Genomic DNA, 21596 nt, shown 5'->3' on the forward strand with positions numbered 1-21596 from the left:
CAGGAAGGGGGGAAGTCCGTTTTTGGAAGATTATAGTGGGAATAATAGGCTGAGAAAGCCAAAGTCCAAAACCTTAAAGACCAAGAGATCTTCTACTAAAAAAAAACAGACCCAACAACCTGCAAAGACGCACTGTACTCTACAAAATCCCAGTTGGTCATGTAATGTTTTTACCAAAATTCGCCGTTGGACTATCTCATGAAGTTGTCAAGCTCCGGAGTTCAAAGTTTAAGTCAAGGTTAAAAGCCGAAAGAAGAAAAAAATATGTACCCGTTTCCAACTCAAACTTTTTCAATAGGACCCTAAAAACTAACTAGTAACCATGTTATCAGCGATTTCAATTTCACTGACAGATAAACCAAAGGGAGTTTGAGAGAACAGGATCCAAGGTACTATCCCAAGCAGGCGATCTGAAGCGCCATCTAAGAAAAGGTAAGGAAAATCTTCCTACTCCAGTCAGGGTAAAAGTAATGCGGAGCAGAACCCATGCAAAGCCCGCCACCAAAGAAATTCCTAGAAGTGATAAAAGACACCTAAAAGAAGGAAGAGCAAGCAGATTCTCTCAGCGGGCAGTATAGAAGAGCAACTGCATCCAAAGGCGACGACAGCTCAGGGGGGCAAGGGATTTATGACCCTTTGCCCAGAGGGGCGAGCCGGAGGTGGGCGCCGGGCAACTGTGACAGTAGTTGCAAGGAGAGCAGACCCAGGCCCCTCACAGTCGACCCTCCAGCTATCTCACGCTGTGTAGGACAGAGGTCACAACTACCGGGTCCAAGTTGAAGGCTGGGAAGCGGCGCGCACCCTCCAGCCCGCTCCGGGCACACTTGCCCCCTCAGCCCTCACCTCCTCCCAGACACGGAGCTCCCCCTCTGCGCCGGGGAAACGGCACTCGCACTCCAGAGAGCCTCACCGGAGGTCGTCGCCGCCTCGCCGCACGTCTTGGACTCCTCGCAAACCACCGCTGAGGGGAAGGGGAAGGAGGGGGGAACGGAGGAGGGAGGGGGCCCGACCCGGTGTAGCCACCGCCACTGCCGCCGCCGCGATACCGCGTCTGAGATCGTGCTTGCGCCGCCGCGACCGCCGCCGCCGCGTCTCTCCGCCCCCACGACCGCACGTCGCCGTGACGCGCATCGCACGAGGAGGTTCGAGCCAATAAGGCTATATTCCGTGCGCAGCCGCGCTGGCCCAAACCGGAAGCTGCCCCTCTGACTGCTCTAAAACCTCAGTGCATCTTGGGAGTTGTGGTTCAGTCAGGCACTCAACGTAAACAGTGCTGGGCGTCTAGGGACCGAGGAAGAGCGCTCCGCCAGCGTATACACAACTCTTTTATTTTTTCCTGTCACGGAAAAGGGAAGCAGTTCAGAGTAAGGAGCAAGAGGCCACCCCGGCTCTCAAACTCTTTTCCCGGTCACTGTGGTTACGGGATACACCTCTGGGGCAGAAGCCACAATTTAGGGATTTAGGCTGGCGCGTGTGTTTGTGCCAGTGGGCTGTGTAAGCCTAGGCGTCGGCTTGTGAAGGTTTCCGAATTCCGAAAGCGTTAGTCAACTCTTGCCCCAAACAGTAGCGTTTACCTTTCATTACTTTATTAACATATAATGATTTTTGCCCTAGTACTTATTAGGTATATATTTATGAACCCATTAGTACTTAAAATTCATAGAATGATTTTTTTAATTTTTTTTTATGTAATGGTCAATCAGAAACTGCTCAAGCAATATGTGTCTGTGGCCATTTGATGTGGAGAGCAGGCCGTGTCCTGCTCTGAATTACTCTTTGATGTATAGAACATCAGTTTTTAGGATGTCCCTAACCTTGAGATACTCCATTTTGTAAAGCACTAGTTTGCCATAAGTTACTTCAGTTTGAGTACAGGTGTCAAGGTAGAATGACTCCACACCTTATTTGTACAAGTAAACAACTATCTTCTGCCGGACACCATCATAAGGCACAAATTCATAAATAAATGTACCCACTTACCAAACTAAATAAGGAGTATCTGGACATGCAGACATCCCACATCATATGTGGAACACCCAGACACAGGAGCCTTTCAACCTCTCCAGGTGAGAACTCCACACTCAAGACCCAGTAAAAGAGAGCACGCCCCACCCCACCCCCAAGACTGGATATCGCAGCACCTTGACCCCCATCACCTGGTTTCTCATCAAGGGTCTTGCCTAGGTAAATCGCTACAGCGATTAAGGTCTGATGTCCTGTTCCCATTATGCTATATTTAGCAAAGTGTGGGTTCTCCTGCCTATGATGACCATGCTTGGCCCTCTCCAAGCTGACATTCTGAAACTGAAACTGCTGTTCTTCTGGCCCCTCTGCTATCACAACTCTGCTCTGGTTAGTTCATTAATATCTTCATCTGACCACCTACGGTGACCCTTTGACTCTGCATTCATATCTCTCTTCCTGTGCTCTTGGCACAGCATCCTTTAAACTTGCAGCTGCTTTAACCCTTTCTGTGTCCTGTTTATATATCATTGTGAAGTATGTATGATTTGAGTGTTATAGATATTAGAAATTAAGATTGGAATAAAAGAACCTGTGATTTTCCAGCTTATGACAATAAGGTGACCCACAAGTACTCAGTGAACTGCCACTAATGAAAATGGTGTAGCCTGTGAATTTATTGTTATTTGATGAATGGTAGAAAGACATAGTAGAAAAACACAAACGTGTTTCCTCTACGTTAATGACAGCATACTCATGACAAGTGATTTTTTTAAAATATTTATTTATTTTAGTTCTCGGCGGGCGAACACAACATCTTTGTATGTGGTGCTGAGGTTCGAACCCAGCCGCAGGCTTGCCAGGCGAGGGCGCTACCGCTTGAGCCACATCCCCAGCCCGACAAGTGATTTTCTACAAGTGAGTTTTTGTTTTATGCTGGGGATTGAACCCAGATAAGCTATATAAGCTGTTTCCCAGTCCTTTTAATTTTTGAAACAGAGTCTCACTAAGTTGCTTAGGGCCTTGCTAAGTTTTTGAGACTGACCTTGAACTTATATTCTCCTGCCTCTGCCTCCCACAAGTGAGCTTTAAATTCTGCTCAACTTCTTTGAAATCAGGAAGTGGTACAGGTATTTATTCTGTAAGAAAATGAAGTACAAGAGTTGATTTGCAGATGAAAAACAGTTCCTTCACATTCAATCCTAGGAGGAATTTTCACTCTCTTTAGGATAAATAAATGTCTAACTATTAAAAACTCATGATATCGGTTGAAGGAAATTCATGAGCTCTTAGAGCAAGCCAATGCCCACAGCTTATTGTCCTTCCTATTGGACCACAAGAAGGGAAAACAAAGGATGCTGGAAATAGTTTTATGGGACTCACATCCAATAAGCTGGAGTCTGATATATAAGAAAAAAAAATAGAGAACTCTTCAGCCTAGAATGGCAATTTTAAGTAATTAACTAGTTACTAAAATCACAAAGCATGACTAAGATGGCCTTAATGCTATCTAAGGCCCACTCGCTTAAGCTTGAAGAGGTAAAATTAGTAGAAATAAAATTAAAGGAACTAAATTTAAGGGAACTAATTCTCTTTAAAGGATAGTTTACATTGGAAATTAAGTTATCTTTTTTTAAGTTTACATAATTTGTGAAAGACATAGCAATAATGATTTCCCTGTTCTAGGTAAAGACAAAGCTTCAAGATTAAATCAAGGAAAACAATTTCACACTTCCACAACCCATCAGAAACAAAATGCAGGCATTTGAGGATTATAAATTTGACCCATTATTCCAACTCACACAGAGCAAAGAAGAACAAGATTTTCAGGCTTAAGAAGGGTCTACTAAAAGTGAAAGAGCTATAGAAAAAAAAAAGGGGGGGGGCTGGGGATGTGGCTCAAGCTGTAGCGTGCTCGCCTGGCATACATGCATCCCGGGTTTGATCCTCAGCACCACATAAAAACAAAGATGTTGTGTCTGCTGATAACTAAAAAATAAATAGTAAAATTCTCTCTCTCTCTCTCTCTCTCTCTCTCTCCCCCCCCCTCACTCTCTCTTTAAAAAAAAAAAAAAAGACACACAAAACAGATTCTTCAAGATCTCAAAGTTTGGGCTGGGGATATACCTCAGTTGGTAGAGTGCTTGCCTCTTATGCGCAAGGCCCAGGGTTCAATTCCCAGCACCCCAAGAAAGAAAGAAAAAAAAATCTAAAAACTTTCCTACATTCCTTCCTTTTTATGAGTCTGTTTTAGTCTATAAAGGAAAAAGTCCCCGGTGCTGAAACAGCTTTAAAAGAATCTTGTTTTCTTACACCTCACCTTGTTCTCTGTCACTTTGATCCCATTCCCAAGTTACTACTGGCAATTCCTAATGCTCCTATAATGATGAAACAAACCACATTATTTCTTCAAAACACTCATACCTTCTTAGCTAACAAGGATATTGCCACCCTCCCTGAGCTGAGGGCACTCCCCTAAGTCCCATGTCCATGGATGACTTCACATTTCTCTCTTACCTAGATGTCAGCATTCCAAAGCAGATTTTTCAGGCCTCCCTCCCTGACCATACTTCAGTTACCAGTCTTTATACATGGTCTTCTAATTAGCTGTCCGAAAATCAAGGGATCTTACGAATTACTATTCTCTCCATTTTTTATGGTGTCAGACTTCTGAATAGGAAAGTGGAGTCCATCTTCTGCAGCACAAAAAAGACATGTCTTTCCACCCTTCCCCCATGCTAGTCACCAGTGACGCAACAGTTCCTTGTGGCACAGCTTGTCTGATGCAGTCATCTCAGCAATTACCAGATGTTGACATGAAGGAAACATTTGGGTGAGTAACATTCATAATCCATTGTGGCCTCAGTGACACTACAATGTTACTGACATGATGATACAAGACTTAACCTCCATTATGATATGCAAAGCAATAGCCAATGAGAATTTTAGATACCTAAATTGACCAACAAAGGTGCAGTTTTCAAATCAAAACAGTCTACATATCATTGTGAATTTAAATTTGTTTTTATAATTGGATTTTGTTGCTTCTCCTGTAAAAAAAGAGAAATAATTGTATTTTTTCCCATTCAGAAACAATTACTGTTTTGAGGGAAAAATATGTTATTCTGCTAGTGAAAACCAAAATTTGAAAGACCTATCTTTGAGTTTTTAAAAATTTTTTAAAGAGAAATGAACAGTTTCATCATTACAAAAACATCTAAAACTAACCTAAACTCTTAGTTTTTTCCTCAAATATATCAGCTTTCAAGATGTAAACATTAGGCTGGGGATGTAGCTTAATGGTAGTATTAGCTATAGAAAATGAAAAACCCCAAGATAGACCTAGGAAAAGGGAGTGAAAAATAAAGTCATACATTGATAGCTTTCATCTCTTTAAAGATAAATCCTTTTCAGATACTGGCCACAGGTGGGGAGAAAGTGTTTCATCAAATCTAAAATGATAATCTCTGGGAAACATTGATCTTTTCCAAGATAAATCATCTCCAGGTGCTGACTAACAACCTCCAACCCAAAAACCCAAATTCCTGAGTACCCAAACTGACATGCTCACTGAAACACCTTAGTATAACCTATATAAGCCCAAACTCCTCCTTTAGCCAGTGGCTCATTTTCCACCAGGAAAGTGGGGGCCTCAGAGGCGCTTCACACTGTTCCTGCTTACCTCATTCCTGCATGAAATTTTGTTCCAGAATAAAAGAGCTGAGCTGATCTGTGAAGTTTGCTTCCCACCCAGTCTTTTTGTGCTAACAGGTAGAATGTTTGCTTATCATGCTCCAGGCCCTAGGATTGATCCCCAGCACCAGAAAAAAAAAATTGTGTGGGGTGTGTGTGTGTGTGTGTGTGTGTAAAAACATTAGAACTGAAGAAAAAATGTGAATAATATAGAAAATGGACGATAAAACATAGCAAACCAAAAGAATAAGGAATGTCAGATCATTTCCTGTGATTGTCATACATATACATACATATACACGTGTGTATATATTTTATACGCATACATGTACATATGTGTGTTTGTATGTATATATGTATGTATGTGTGTATGTGTGTATATATACATACATATATATGTACATATATATATATAAATTCAGTCAGCTAATTTGGCTTCTGTGGCAAAATTAGAAGGAAATATATAAATATATGTATTCCATCTTAATCATAATTAAAGATATCACTGGTATCAAAGAGTTCTATTGTTTAAAATCACATTAATCTTAGATTTGAAAGTTTACAAGCAGGGGTTGGGTGCAGTAGTGCACGCCTGTAATCCCAGTGGCTCCGGAGGCTGAAGCAGGAGGATTGCAAGTTTAACCCAGCCACAGCAAAAGTGAGGCACTAAGCAACTCAGTGAGATCCTATCTCTAAATAAAATGCAAAATAGGGCTGGGGACATGGCTCAGTGGTTGAATGCTTCTGAGTGCAATCCCTGATGCAAAAAAAAAAAAAAAAATTTACAAGCAGGGAGTTTTGAGCTCTTGTAGAAACGTCATAACACACTAAATTCCCATTTGTGCCAAATTGCAGTCATGTTTAAAACTGAGAATAAAGAGCAATATAAACACCCTCATAATTACATAAATTACATTAGCAACTCGTCAAACACAAGTTGGGTGACATAGCCCTGGGGAAGGAGCAGAAGTCAGAACATCATTACTGGCTATGCTGCCAACTGACTCATTGTTTAACTATGTCCTGTGCATTTGCTCTTGTTAAGCTTTGATATCCTTGTCAAATAAAATTAAGATGTCTCTGAATACATGGTTGTTTTTTTTGTTTTGTTTTGTTTTGCCATACTAGGGATTACACTCATTACCTCATATATACTGGGAAAACACTCTACCACTGAGCTAAACCCCCAGCCAAATGCAGTTTTTAAAAATAATTTTATTGGTATATTATAATTATACATAATAGTGGGATTCATTGTTATGTATTGTTAAGAATGCATGTTTTAGGGCTGAGGCTGTAACTCAGCAACAGAACGCTTGTGTAGTATGTGTAAGGCACTAGGTTGGACCCTTAGCACCACATAAAAATAAACAAACAAAATAATGCCATTCTGTCCATCTACAACTACAAAAATTAAAAGTAAAAAAAAAAAAAAAGAAATAGATGTTTAGAAAAAATAGAATGTTTGTAAACAAAAAAGATATACAAACTATGAATGAAGCCTGTGGAAAAGGGTGGAGAATAAGTCTAGAAAAGTAGATGTTACTTTTACCTGTAATATTTTATTTCATCCATATGGAAAAAGATAAAAGCAAATAACAAAATATTTACATTTATTAATGCTTACTGATATGTACATGGATATGTATTAGAGGTTTCTCTGAACTTTCTTTGTAGTTATAAAAATCAGCTTTATTGGGGTATGCTTTGCATGTAATACAATGCACTTGCATGCCCATTTGTAGTTAACAGCCCCACTCCTAAACCTGGCTTCTAGCAATCACTAGAAAAAAAAAATTTTTTTTTTTTTTTGCACCATGGATTGAACCCAGGGGTATTTAACCATTGATCCACAATCCTAGCACTTTTTTATACTTTATTTAGAGACAGTCTCTCTCTAAGTTACTTAGGGCCTCACTAAATTCTTGAGGCTGGCTTTGAATTTATAATCCCCCTGCCTCAGGCTCCCAGACTGCTGGGATTACAACATCTCAGCTGGCTTCTTTCTTTTTTTTGTGATGCTGGGATTGAACCCAGGGGCCACATGCATGCAAGGCAAGCACTCTACCGACTGAGCTACATCCCCAGGCACACCTGGCTTCTTGTTGCCACTATAGATTACTTTTGCCTCTTCTACAAATTAATGAAATCATGCAATATGCACTATTCTATGTCTGGCTTCTTTCACTCAGCATAATGTCTTTGAGTTTCATGTATATTATTGCAGACATAAGTAGTATGTGCTTTCTGTTGCTAAGTAGTATTCCCTTGTATGGGCATATGACAGTTTGTTTATTGATTGCTATAGTTTGGATATTAAATGTCCCTCAAAGACCCATGTGTTAAAGTATTGGTTCTCAAGGTGGTGCTATTCAGAGGTGATAGAATCTTGAGAGATGGGATTGTGTGGAAGCTCCTGAGGTCATTAGAAGCTTGCCCTTAACGGCAATTGTGAGACCAGTCCATTACTCACTAGCTTTTCCTTTCTGGCCATGAGGTGAGGGGTTTTGCTCCACCATGAATTCCTACCATGATGTGCTTACTCACTGCAGACCTAAAGAATAGGGTCAACCAATCATGAATTGGAACCTCCAAAACTATGAGCCAAAATAATCTTTTATCTTTATAAGTTAATTATCTCAGATCTTTTTTTATAGTGATGGAAGACTGACCATCCATTCACACATTAATGAATGTTTAGATAATTTCTAGTTCTTGATTGTTATGAATAAAGCTGCTATAACCATGCATGAAAAATCTTTAAGAGAACAGAAATTTTTAATTCTTTGAGGTAAATGTCTAGAGGTGAATAGCTGAGTCATGTGATAAGTTTATGTTTAACTCAATGAGAAGCTGGTAAATTCCTTCCTAACATGGTTGTACCAATTCACACTGTCACCTACAATTCATGAGATTTCCAGTTGTTCCACATCCTTGACAACACTTGGTATTATCAGGTTTTTTACGTTAGCTACTCTAATGTATATGTTAGTGTTATCTCACCAGTGGTTTCAATTTGCCTTTCTCCTTTTCTAATAATGTTGAGACATTCTCCTGTGCTTATTGACCATTTTTTCATTTTCTTTTACAATGGGTTCATTAAAATCTTTTGCCTATTTTTAAAATTTTTTGTTTTTTCCCTTCTTCTTATTGACTTTTAAGAGTTTTTTATGGGCTGGGTGTGGTGGCACACACCTATAATCCCAACAGCTCAGGAAGCTGAGGCAGAAGGATCATAAGTTCAAAGCTAGCCTCAGCAAAAGTGGGGCACTAAGCAAGTCGGTGAGACCCTGTCTGTAAATAAAATACAAAATAGGGCTGAGAATGTGGCTCAGTGGCCAAGTGTCCCCAAGTTCAATTTCCTGTTTCCCACCCCCGCAAGAAAAAGAGTTCTTTATGTATTCTTGGATACAAATCTTTTGCTAACATAAAAAGCAAGTAAAAAATGTTTTAAGAACTCCAGTATTACATGATATATAAAAGTTGTAAAGAGTTACTTCCATTTAATCTCTCATCTACTATGAGAATGAAAATAGAATTGCAGGGGCTGGGGATGTGGCTCAAGCGGTAGCACGCTTGCCTGGCATGCGAGCAGCCCGGGTTCGATCCTCAACACCACATACAAAGATGTTGTGTCTGCCGAAAACTAAAAAATATTAATTCTCTCTCTCTCTCTCCCTCTCTCTCTCTCTCTCTCTCTCTCTCTCTCTCTCTCTCTCTCTCTCTCTCTCTCTCACCCTCACTCTAAAAAAAAAAAAAAAAAGATGCAGAAAATAGAATTGCAACAGCTTTCATTTAAAAATAGAGTAATAATGCCAGGCATGGTGATATTCAACTGTAATTCCAGGAGGAAGCAGAAGGATCAAAAGTTTAAAGTCAACATGGGCAACTTAGTAAGACCCTGTCTTGAAATTTTTTAAAAAGGTTGGGGCTGGGAATGTAGTTCAGTGGTAAAGTGCCACTGGGTTAGATCTCCAATACTTCAAATATGCGTGTATGTTTTGTATGTGTATATAAATCTAGAGAGTAAGAAAGGGAGAGAAAAAAGTTGTTAGGAAGCTACATATCCTGCAAAACACAAAATAGAGGTGCAAATCAATAAAGAAAAAAGTTGATTCATTGGTAACTTGGAAGTACCTGTTAATTAAAAATTTGTTAGCTTTTATTAAAGAATAATTCAAGACAGCATCTGTTTTACACAATGACTCTTTACACAATCACCCACACACAATCACCTAACTGTGAGCCAAAGAAAAAGAGCATATCATTTATTGTGCTTAAGTTTAAAAACCATAATATAAAAAAGTTTATTAACTTTGAAATATCTTGATGATGACATACAGATAAACTCAGAACATAAGGTCCCAGGTTCTTAGGGTAATTTGATAAGAATTGTTTTATCAAGTTGCTCAGGATGAATTCCTGAGCCCTTACAATTTGGTGAAGAGACAGTTTGCAGAAGTCAGTCCCCCAAACTGGCAGACATTTGGTGTGGAGAAAACAGAACTAATCTGAAAATGAATTCCAGTTATTGACTAGTCAACTGAGGGTAGGCTGGGGGTTGAGGTCATTCTTATAACTTTTTTTTTTCTGATTACTTTTCCTTTCCTATTGATATAGGTGTGAAGCAAAAGTAAAACTGAATTTAAAAATGGAGACTCCAAGCTGGGTCCAGTGGCATAGGCCTATAATCCCAGTGGTGTGGGAGGCTGAGGCAGGAGGATCACAGGTTTGAAGCCAGTCTCAGCAACTTAATGAGACTGTAAGCAACCTAGTGAGACCCTGTCTCAAAATTTAAAATAAAAGGGGCTGGGATGTGGCTCAGTGGTTAAGCACTCCTGGATTCAATTCCTGGTACAGAAAAAAAGGGGGGACTCTAGCAAAAAAAAAAAAAAAATATATATATATATATATATATATATATATATATGGAGGACTGGGGCTGTAGCTTAGTGATAAAGTGCCTGCCTCACGCATCTGGGGCACTAGATTCGATCCTCAGCACCACATAAAAATAAATAAATAAAGCTATTGTGTTCATCTACGATTAAAAACAAATATATTAAAATATATATCTATGTGTATATATATATGTTTTTAATATTATATATGTATTTTATTTTTTTATTTCTATAGGACAGCAGAATGCATTACAATTCTTATTACACATATAGAGCACAATTTTTCATATCTCTGGTTGTATACAAAATATATTCACACCAATTCATGTCTTCATACGTGTACTTTGGATAATAATGACCATCATAATCCACCATCATTTATAACACCCTGTCCCCTCCCTTCCCCCCCACACGTCTGCCCTTTCTAAAGTTTATCTATTCCTCCATGCTCCCCCTCCCTACCCTACTATGAGTCAGCCTCTTTATATCAAAGAAAACATTCAGCATTTGTTTTTTTGGGATTGGCTTACTTCACTTAGTATTATCTTCTCTAACTCCATCCATTTACCTGCAAATGCCAGATTTTATTCTCTTTTATTGCTGAGTTATATGTATTTTTAAATCCCTACTGAAAAAGAGCTCAGACTATCAAAAGCCTTACTTCTACTAGAAATTCTCTTTGTTTAGTAATATCATATTGCCAGAGCTGGGTATAATTGTGGTAAAGCACTTGCATAGTATGCCCAAAGTCCTGGGTTCCAACTCCAGCACTGCAAAAAGAATAAGTAATGACTTCATTTGCCTTGAGTATCATCAGCCAAGTTTAGCTATGTCTAGGTACCAAGGACATGCACAACGCTAGACTAGAACAGGGAAAGGGGAGAAAAAAGGAAATAGAAAGAATGTGAGAGAACCAAAAAAGTACTTGGTTGTGCTCCATTTGTGTACTATATGTCAAAATGCATTCTATTGTAAAATAAATAAATTATATATATATATATTATATGTATATTATATATATATATATATATATATAATCAGACAAATAAAAATTTAAATGCATGAAAATAAAAAGTACTTGGGACATTTTTCTAAATGCTACCTAGTCCTATTGCTGGTAGTTTGTGGAAACCTGGACCTGGTACTTTTTCTTTTTTTTTTTTTTTTTTATTGTTGGTCGTTCAAAACATTACACAGTTCTTAATACATCATGTGGTACTTTTTCTAGCTAGCATCTGTAAGGTTCAATAAATCCTTTTACTTCTACAGAACCCAGTGGCAAATGCCTGTAATCCCACCAACTCAGGGGGCTGAAGCAGGAGGATCACAAGTTCCAGGGTCAGCCACAGCAATTTAGGGAAACCCTGTCTCAAAATAAAAAATAAAAGAACTGGGGATGCAGCTCAGTGGTAGAGAGTCTCTGGGTTCCATCTTGGTCCAGACATAAAGAAAGCAGTACAGAAGGACGAAGGACGAAAGACAGGAAATATATGTAGATTTAGCTAGGCTGTGCTAGTCAGAAATATATCAGGGTTTTAGTTTCCTTGAGACATTCCCCAGGCCAATTGGTAGCTTCTCAGTTTCCACTCTCAGCATGCATAAAAGTTACCAGGATGTTGGGAAGCAAGCATTTTAGGGCTTTTAATTTCAAAGGGATTCTGTTACACCAGAGGGCCACCAAATAGGAGAAACAAAAATGATTTTCTGTTATAATCTTGATATTTAAGCTGGGGATGCAGCTCAGGGTAGAGCATTGCCTAGCATGTACAAGGCCCTGAGTTCCACTCCCAGCACCACCAAAATTTAATTATCAAAAAAAAAAAAAAAAACACCTCTCAATGTAAGGACAATGTCTGTGCAAGAGACATATTACTTCTTGTTCTTTGTTTTGGTTTGTTTTTTGTTTTTGTTTTTATTTTCATGCTGAGGATTAACCCCAGGGCCCTGTGCATTCTAGGCAAGCACTCTACCACTGACCTATATCCCCAGCCTCTATATTTTCCTTCTTACAAGCAAAATTTTCAGATCTATAGTGAATGCATTTGCACAGACAACAGTGTATGTGGTCAGATGATAATCCATATGGTGGTCTGGTATTCATTCTGGAGAATTCTCCCACTGGCAAGAAAGAAGGAAACTTGCCCTGCCACTGAATTCAGTGCAAAAAGAAATGGTGATGGTGCTGCACCATAGATATCATCAGCTGCATTGGCCAATCAAGTCAAACACTTCTAAAAAGTAGAAATTCTAAAACTTTTCTTCTTGTCTACCACATAAAGAAAATAGGTGCGAGGTTCTCAATCTTTTGTGTACAAAATCAAGGTCTGGAGAGCTTGTCAAGAGTATCAATTCCCAGAGACTATCCCAGAGATTCTGATTCTCCAATAGGTCCCAGAAATCAGATTTCTACCAGTCAGATTCCAGAGACTGTGATTCATGGGCTTCATTTATGAGGGCTGGCTTCTTGAGCTGATGACCTTGCAGTTAGTTGAGGCCCTATACTCAAAAAACACATGCTTGGTTTGATCTTTGTTCTCACTATGGTGAAATTGTTGTTGTCTTTTGAATGAAAGGTCCTTGTTTTGCTTTTACACTGGGTCCTCCCCATAGGCCATTAAATTGAAATGGGGGTGAGACCTTAGAATTTAAACTTCCCCTACTGAAAATATTCTAGGGAATTACTCATAGATCTATTAGATTTTTAGTCTGAAAGGCAGCATCTGAAAAAAATCATTGTATGTAATATTTCTACAAAGCACTTTTGTTTTATTGTTTTGTGTTTTGTTTGTTTTGCCATGATAGGACAAGAACCCAGGGATTGGGACATGGTAGGCAAGAATTCTATTGCTGAGGTACAACCCAGCCCAATAAAGCATTTTGGTATCAGGGAGTCCCTAAATGGACTTTTTTTCAGAGAAAGAGAGAGAATCTAAGAGAAGTCATTATAAGAGGCAAATTCCTAAGGTCAGTAGCTGCAGGAACTGGCAGTTAGTTAGCTGGTTTGGTTTGGTTTGGTTTGGTTTTTCAGTACTGAGGATTGAACCCAGGGGTGCTCAACCTCTAAGCTATGTCCATAGCCCTTTTTATTTTTTCTTTTGAGACAGGGTTTTGCTAAATTGCTGAGACTAGCCTCAAATTTGCAATCCTCCTATGTCAGCCTTGTAGTTGCTGGGATTACAGGCATCCTCCACTGTGCCAGCCTGAACTAGCAGCTATTCTGGCCAAGAATGGAAAAAGAAAAAAAGTAGAGACACCAAAAATAATGCATGGGAAAAAAATAAATCACTTTCTAGCATTTGAGGGTAGGTAAAACTAACCAATCAAAGGTGATCAGCTGACCCAGAAATTCAATAATCTAAAAAAAAAAAAAAAACCTTTAAAAGCTAGAAAAAATTAAAGACTTTTGGAATAAATTCTAATCTGATCTAATTCTACTAATCTTTTCAGCATTGGAGGCTAGTAGCAGAGATAGAGACTTAAAATGTCTTTCAGACATGTGCAATGCAGCATACCTACAATCCCAGTAACTCAGGAGGATCTCAAGTTTCAGTCCAGCCTAGACAACTTGGCGAGACTCTGTCTCAAAAGAAAAAATAAAAGGGGTTGAGGATGTAGCTCAGTGGTAAAGCACTCTGGGTCCAACTCCCAGTACCAAAATTCAGTAATTACAATAAAAAAAAACAACTGCTGTGGCCACTGTGATTCAACTTGAATGTGGCTAAAGTAGAACGAGAAGAAAAACTACATTAGCTTGACCCAGAATGATCAGCTACTTAGTCAATATTGTTGGTGGGAATTTGTTTACATTCACTGTTTTTGTTCTTGGTGTTTGCTTGTTTTGGCAGTACTTGGGACCAACTCAGGACCTTGCACATACTAGGCAAGTACTCTTCCACTGAACTAGATCCCCAGCCCTTTCATTTGCTCTTTAGTGGCTTCAGAAGGTATAAGTCACATGATTTTCAACATCATCATCAATGCCACATCTGTGTAATAATTATCATACAATAGCTAACATGGAGAACATTTACTTTGTGTTGACTGCTGCAGTCTGGCTGGGCACAAGATCATGAGCCACTCACAGCTTTGTAGATTCAAACAGCAATTCTTTATTCCCGAACTCACACTGACCTCTACACACGTTCTAGGGAAATCCAAATTCTGGGCCCAAATTCATGTACTCCACCAGGCTTTTTTCCAAATGCTTTCTGAATCCCATGAGAACTCAATGGGAACTCAGGCAGCAGGATACGCCCTATTCCCAGCAGGAATAACCTTAAACCTGGAACTGCCCTAAACCCAGAATGTCCTAAACCAGGAACGCCCTAAACCCAAGGAGTGGGATACTTCCTAAAACCTGCAGGATACACCCTAAACCTGGATCCACCCTGGTCCTTGAGCAGGGTCACCTTTCTCAAACATACATGCAATGTCACAGCGAATGTCCAAGGCAAATCCATTTCCCTGAGTCCTTCCTCTAAGCAACATGGGGTACGCTGGCAAGGAAATTTCGATGTGTCATTCCTACTTGGCAATGGCCCTCAGCATCTCCCCCCTTCTGATTAATTAAACAACAAGCAATGTGGCTTTAAGGACCGTGCCTGGTAGGTTGTCCAATTCAACATATGGTTCTTACCCATCATGGGAAAAACTGACCTCTAGGTGTCAGCCTCCTGTCTTAGGTTGATACCACTGCAATCAGATCAACCCGTCACTGACTACCGGTCCAGCATTGAGCCATACTTGTGGATAGGCCTATGCACCAGTGGGGGGGTGAGGTTCTTGCCTCACCTCTGTTTGGCCCCCAAATTTAGCCTTGGTGCCAGTGGGGGGGTGAAGTTCTTTGCCTCACCTCTGTTGGCCCCCAAATTTTAGACCATCACTAGTAGAAGAGAGGAGGATACAGAAATGCCACGACACCAAGCCAATTGACGGCTCCTTTGGAAAAATTGCATCACTGGTGATACCATCAGCAAAGATATGCCAACACTACCACGATTAACATGGGGTTCGCTGGCAAGGAAATTGCATCACTGGTGACACCATCAGCAAAGATATGCCAGCACTACCATAATTCGCTGCACCAGACGATAGTTCACAATGCATACAACTGATATATAGTCCAGGCAAGTTCTGCAAGCAGTTCAAATCGGAGGAGTCTATCAATATGTCCATTTCCTCCCAAAGTAAATCGAGTCCATGATTGAGCATTACTTGTTGAGTTATATTCATTGATGCATCAGTTTATACAGTTTACTGTGATAGCTATCATAGAAGCTGTATTTTGGTTTTATCTTAGTCTTCACCAGCACTGGGATGGAGATGGGAATTCTGGCAATGATGCTAAAGAGACATTATCCTGAACAGAATTATTAAATATAATGAAAAGGAAAGGTGAAAGTAAACAAACAGATCTGTTAACCACCTTTAAAAACAATCCTTAACAGCTGTTTACCTAATTTAAATTAAACCATTTAAATCACGTGAATAAAAAAAAATTCGGATCCATTTTTTCATGAGTGCTCCTCATATATGAAATATGGACATACACACATACAGACATACAACACAAAACAGAAGTGTGCACACATAACATACAACACATAAGACAATAAAGGCCTTGTAGCTTTACCTAGGTGAAATCTCCATTGCAATGTTTAAAAACTCCACAGTCAAAAAATAAAACTGATCAGAAAAACATTAACCTAGGTTTGTATGAGCTCAAAAATAAAATAGAACTTTATGATGTGGAAAAAATGCAATAATAAAATAGATATTGAAAAAAGCACCCTGGTTAATCACTATTGCAGATGTAAGAATAGCCAAGCTGGAGCTCTGGATATCAGCTGTTATGGATTTGAGTCAAATCATCTTCTTTTTAGTTTGTAGAAATTGCTTTGGTTTGATGTGGTTTTAAACCAATTTCCTTCTAATTTAATGTTTTCTAAATTGGCTCTTGTCTATAAATTTGAGACTTGTAATTTCTGCACCACCAAAAATTAAAATTGATGGGCTTTTTGAAAAAATTACTAATAATCTCCTTGTTCTTCTATTTTATCCAATATTTGACTTTAAACTTCTCTCTTTACCTTTTTTTATCTAAAATGTCTGTATCTAATAGTTGTCTTAGCCTTTTGCATTTTCTATCTGAAATACCTTTACTTGACATTTTTAACCATTTTCTATCTTATTTTTATCTTTTAATTTTTTTTTCCTAAGGTTTATACATTTACCCTTAGTTGCTTTTTTTCTCTTAGTTTTTGTTTGTTTCCTATTTTTTGGGTTTAAAATTCTTGTCTTCCTACAACTTTTTTATCTTTCTACATCTTCTTTATCTTTTTTTCTTTTTAACTTTCTATGCTTCTGTCTTTTAACCTTTTAAAGCCTTTTGCAACTTATTTTTATTTACAACTTTTTTTTACAACTTTTTTATTTACAATTTATTTTTATTTTACAACTTTTTACTTTACCACACAAAGATTATCTCATCTCCCTCTTTTTGGTTTAATAAGTACATTTTAATAGTTTGATGAGTAAAGCAATCTTTTTTCCGCCATGACCACCTTCAATTTAACCTTTTAAAGCCTTCCAATTATCATCTATACTGTACTTTTTTTTTTTTTTAAGAGAGAGAGAGGGGGGCACAGAGAGAGAGAGAGAGAGAGAGAATTTTAACATTTATTTATTTTTTCTTAGTTCTCGGCGGACACAACATCTTTGTTGGTATGTGGTGTTGCTGAGGATCGAACCCGGGCCGCACGCATGCTAGGTGAGCGCGCTACTGCTTGAGCCACATCCCCAGCCCCTATACTGTACTTTTAAATGTACTTTTTCACCACCTACAGCTTCACTCTTTTAAAGGAGGCTTATATTGTGTTTAAATCGCTTAATGTTAGTTTACATGGCTGCCCTTCAATTAAAGGCTTTGTATTTATTTATTTATTTATTATTTATTTTTTTTACTCCATTAAGAAGCTTTGTCTCAATCTGCCATGTACAAATATTTTTTTTCTTTCTTCCTTTCTCAAGCTTTTAAATTAAGTCTAGTTTCCTCAAAGTCTTTTTAAATGGCATTTTACAACTTTTTACTTTAAAACAGATTATCTCATCTAGAAACATTTCTTTTTTTTTACCTTTATATTAAAATATATTTATCTTGAATCTTTTATATCTCTTTTCTAGCTGTTAACCCTTTTTATAAATTCACATTCTGAAACAACTCATATAAAATTTCTGATTTAGACAAATTACTCCACTTAATAAGATGAAATACTATAATATTATAATTGAAACCCAACTGAAACTTCTTATACTCTTTGTATATAAATTATACCTGATAGAATCTTAACACTTAGTAACCTTATTTCAGCAAAGACACACACCAAAACAATATTAAACCTTTTTTTCCATTTACCAATTTATGAAAACACACATAATGTATAAATATATTACCTTATGTAACTTAATAAGTAAGAGTACTTGGATTTATATTTAGTGGTTGATATTTTAACACTTTAGCTTTGAAAATTAATCAGATGTCTGTAAAAACCAAGATCTTAGACAAGTATAGTAAACAGAACTAGCCATCTCTTTCTTGAAGAAAAATCCTTCTACAGGATACCATGATGGTCCCATTGATGTACTTAATAACTCGTCTTTAAAAAGCCATGGGCTACATTTTTGTATTGTATCAACTTATGCCCTAATTGTTCTTGGTCTTACTGGAGTGCCTCCTTCCTCTAACAATTTCTCTTCCTTGGTGGTGAACAACTTCAAACCTCGAGTCAACCATTTTCCCCAGTTTGCCTGAGAAAGTTCTAGGAACAGGCAACTTGAAATAAAAACAAAATAAATCAAAACAAGAACACATTGTTTTTTGAAATGGTCACCCATTCTCTCGCCTTTCCTCAGGGGTGAGCAATTTCACTTACCTCCAAGTTTCAGACATTCCACATACGGACCACCAAATGTCGCAGTCTGGCTGGGCACAAGATCACGAGCCACTCACAGCTTTGTAGATTCAAACAGCAATTCTTTATTCCCGAACTCACACCGACCTCTACACACGTTCTAGGGAAATCCAAGTTCTGGGCCCAAATTTATGTACTCCACCAGGCTTTTTTCCAAATACTTTCTGAATCCCATGAGAACTCAATGGGAACTCAGGCAGCAGGATACGCCCTATTCCCAGCAGGAATAACCTTAAACCCAGATTGTCCTAATCGGGGAACGCCCTAAACCCAAGGAGTGGGATACTTCCTAAAACCTGCAGGATACACCCTAAACCTGAATCCACCCTGGTCCTTGAGCAGGATCACCTTTCTCAAACATACATGCAATGTCACAGCGAATGTCCAAGGCAAATCCATTTCCCTGAGTCCTTCCTCTAAGCAACATGGGGTACGCTGGCAAGGAAATTTCGATGTGTCATTCCTACTTGGCAATGGCCCTCAGCAGTTGACCATTTTCTAGTTATTTATAATTAACTCATATAATCATAACCCCATGGCATAATAAATACTATTGTTATCCACATTTTACAGATGAGAAAGCTGAGGCACAAAAGGTTAAGTGACTTGTTTAAGGTCACACAGTAATTAACTAGAAGAGCCAGAATTCAGACACAGAGAGGAAAATTCTAATTCCAGAGCACTTAACTACCAGTCTCGGTAGCAAAGGCACTATTCTGAGAACTTTATTAAGCAAAGCAGATAGAGTCACTCAGCCTTTTTTGGATTTTGAGCATCTAAAACTCTCAGAAAAATAAATGCATACATCAAGTATCTACAAATTCACAGAGGACTGTCTCTATTCCTCTAAGACCATACATTTACTTAAAAAAAATTTATTTCTGGTGTAGATGGACACAGCACAATGTCTTTATTTTTATATGGTGCTGAGGATGGAACCTGGGTCCCACCCATGCTAGGCGAGCACTCTACCGCTGAGCCACAATCCCGGCCCCCATACATTTACATTTATGACTCAATTACTGGTTAGGAATTCCTATTCCAATTGAAACATCACATTACCCCCTCAATCTATACATTTTTATGTCTTTTATTTATTAACTTAAATTATTGTTTGTTTTTGTGTACTAGAGGTTGAACTCAGGAGCACTTTACCTCTAGCCATATCCCCACCCCTTTTTTATTTTTATTTTGAGAAAGGGTCTCACTTGCTGAAACTGGCCTGCATCACCCTCCCAAGTCACTGGGATTACAAGTGTGTACCATAATTTAAAAAAAATGTTTTGAGACAGGGTCTCGCTATGTTTCCCAGGCTGGCCTGGATCTCCTGGGCTGAAGCAGTCCTCCTGCCTCAGACTCCTGAGTAGCTGGGACTACAGGTACTCCCCAAGTAGTATGCTACTACACTTTGCTAAAATAAATTTAATTTTTAAAAAAGCAGTCCTATTCCAAGTACAATTTGCTTAAAGCTGTAAAATGCCAATCACTACCAAAGACAAAGGCTTTTTTAAAATCTAGTGACACTGAAAAGTATGTGTAAGCAAAAATAACCAACATGGTTTGGTCACCATTATGAAAACACAAAAAAACATGTCAGAAACAGACCTCAAAGGAATCAGCAAGCTTTCCTTTATTCTACAGTGGAATCAATCAATCAGGCACTGGAAGGGGTCACTTTCTGAGTAGAAAAATGGCCACTGGTTACAGATGGGTTTGAATTTTATAGTTTAAAAAGAAGATGGTTTAATTACTGAAGACGGAAGCAGGATGTGTTAGTTTGGACAGTCAGGAAAGGAGTTATAAAAAAAACCAGAACTTATTGTCCCTGAGCTCAGAACTTGGTGTTCACTGCTTATCCTCTTTCCCTGGGATTCCTTGTTTCCCAGAGCATCATATTTGCTTTTCTCCTTCCAGGCCTCGTTGACAATGGGAAAGGGTAAAGGCCCAGGGCCCAGCATTTCAGTATCTGCCTCCTCCCTTCAGGCTGGGAAGGGTTGAATGCTCACTTTTGGTGGAGATGCTGGGGATGAACCCAGGAAGGGATGAGAGTTTGCTTTTCCCCCTTGGAGCCCATTGTTACTGGGAAAGGATTAATGATTGCCTTCCTCCTCCCTCTTCCTCCGGTTCAGACAATTTTAGGGGGTTGTCATTTCCCTGTCCTGGGGGTTGTCATTTTCTATATTCTTCAGTATGGACTCAGGATAATAATAACACTACAAGTCTTACATAATACCATGTCATCAAAATCCAAGAACTGGCCATTTTTTAAATAACAAACTTGAAAATTTTTCATCAATTGCCAAATTATTTTAAGATGGAAGAGTAAACCACTGAAACTCTCAGCATATACCATGATGTTTGGTCCATGATATGCGTTCAATAATTGTGAATAGAGGGAAGGAAAGTGGTAAAAGAAGAGCAGGTGTGTCCTAGTGCATTTTAGTCCTGTAGGAAATGTGATTCCAAAATACCATTCAACATCTACATATATAAAATATGTATAAAACAATTCCTTTAATCTAGACCCATTTCTTGATCAACATCAATTCTCAGAATCAAATAATTTGAGTTCTCCAATTAACTTCTTAGCTTCATGCCAGGCACGGTGGTATGCACCTGTAATCCCAGTGATTCAGGAGACTGAGGCAGGAGGATCACAAATTTCAGGTCAACCTCAGAATAAAAAGTAATATGGCAATTGTGGCACACACCTGTAATCCCAGCAGCTCTGGAGGTTGAGACAGGAGGCTGGTGAGTTTAAAGTCAGACTCAGCAACTTCAGGAGGCCTAAGCAACTCAGCGAGATCTTGTTGCAAAATAAAATATTAAAAAGGGCTTGGAGATGTGGCTCATTGGTTAATGCCCCTGGGTTCAATCCTCAGTATCAAAAAATAAAAATAAATAAATAAAAAGGGTTTGGGGATATAATGCAGTGGTAAAGTCCTCCCAAATTCAATCCCCAGTACAGAAAGAAAGAAACAAACAAACTAGTTATAATACAACCCAAAACAATTTGGGAAAGAAGGGCTAACAAGCAGGCTATGTATGAAAATAATTTAAGAGCCAGGTG

General features: G+C 38.7%; 1 protein-coding gene and 1 long non-coding RNA gene across 5 annotated transcripts in view; one reads left to right on the forward strand and one right to left on the reverse strand.

The window, feature by feature from the left end:
* Adipor2 (adiponectin receptor 2) overlaps positions 1-18591 on the reverse strand; it is a 96072-nt gene extending 77481 nt beyond the window's left edge. The window contains exon 1 of one of the 4 annotated variants that reach the window (XM_078015472.1): positions 18488-18591. The gene's annotated coding sequence lies outside the window, so the exon portion shown is untranslated. Of the gene's footprint in view, positions 1-843; positions 1106-18487 lie in introns of those variants that run through there. The other 3 variants (XM_040281163.2, XM_013362279.4, XM_021732185.3) reach the window with 3 other exon arrangements.
* On the forward strand, positions 1264-17498 carry LOC144378399 (uncharacterized). Its single transcript, XR_013440052.1, has 3 exons — positions 1264-2066; positions 4629-4795; positions 17253-17498. It is a non-coding gene; the product is annotated as an uncharacterized LOC144378399 (long non-coding RNA).
* Positions 18592-21596: the final 3005 nt, after the last annotated feature.

The sequence above is a fragment of the Ictidomys tridecemlineatus genome, chromosome 6 (assembly GCF_052094955.1).
Source record: "Ictidomys tridecemlineatus isolate mIctTri1 chromosome 6, mIctTri1.hap1, whole genome shotgun sequence".
Classification (NCBI taxonomy): domain Eukaryota; kingdom Metazoa; phylum Chordata; class Mammalia; order Rodentia; family Sciuridae; genus Ictidomys; species Ictidomys tridecemlineatus.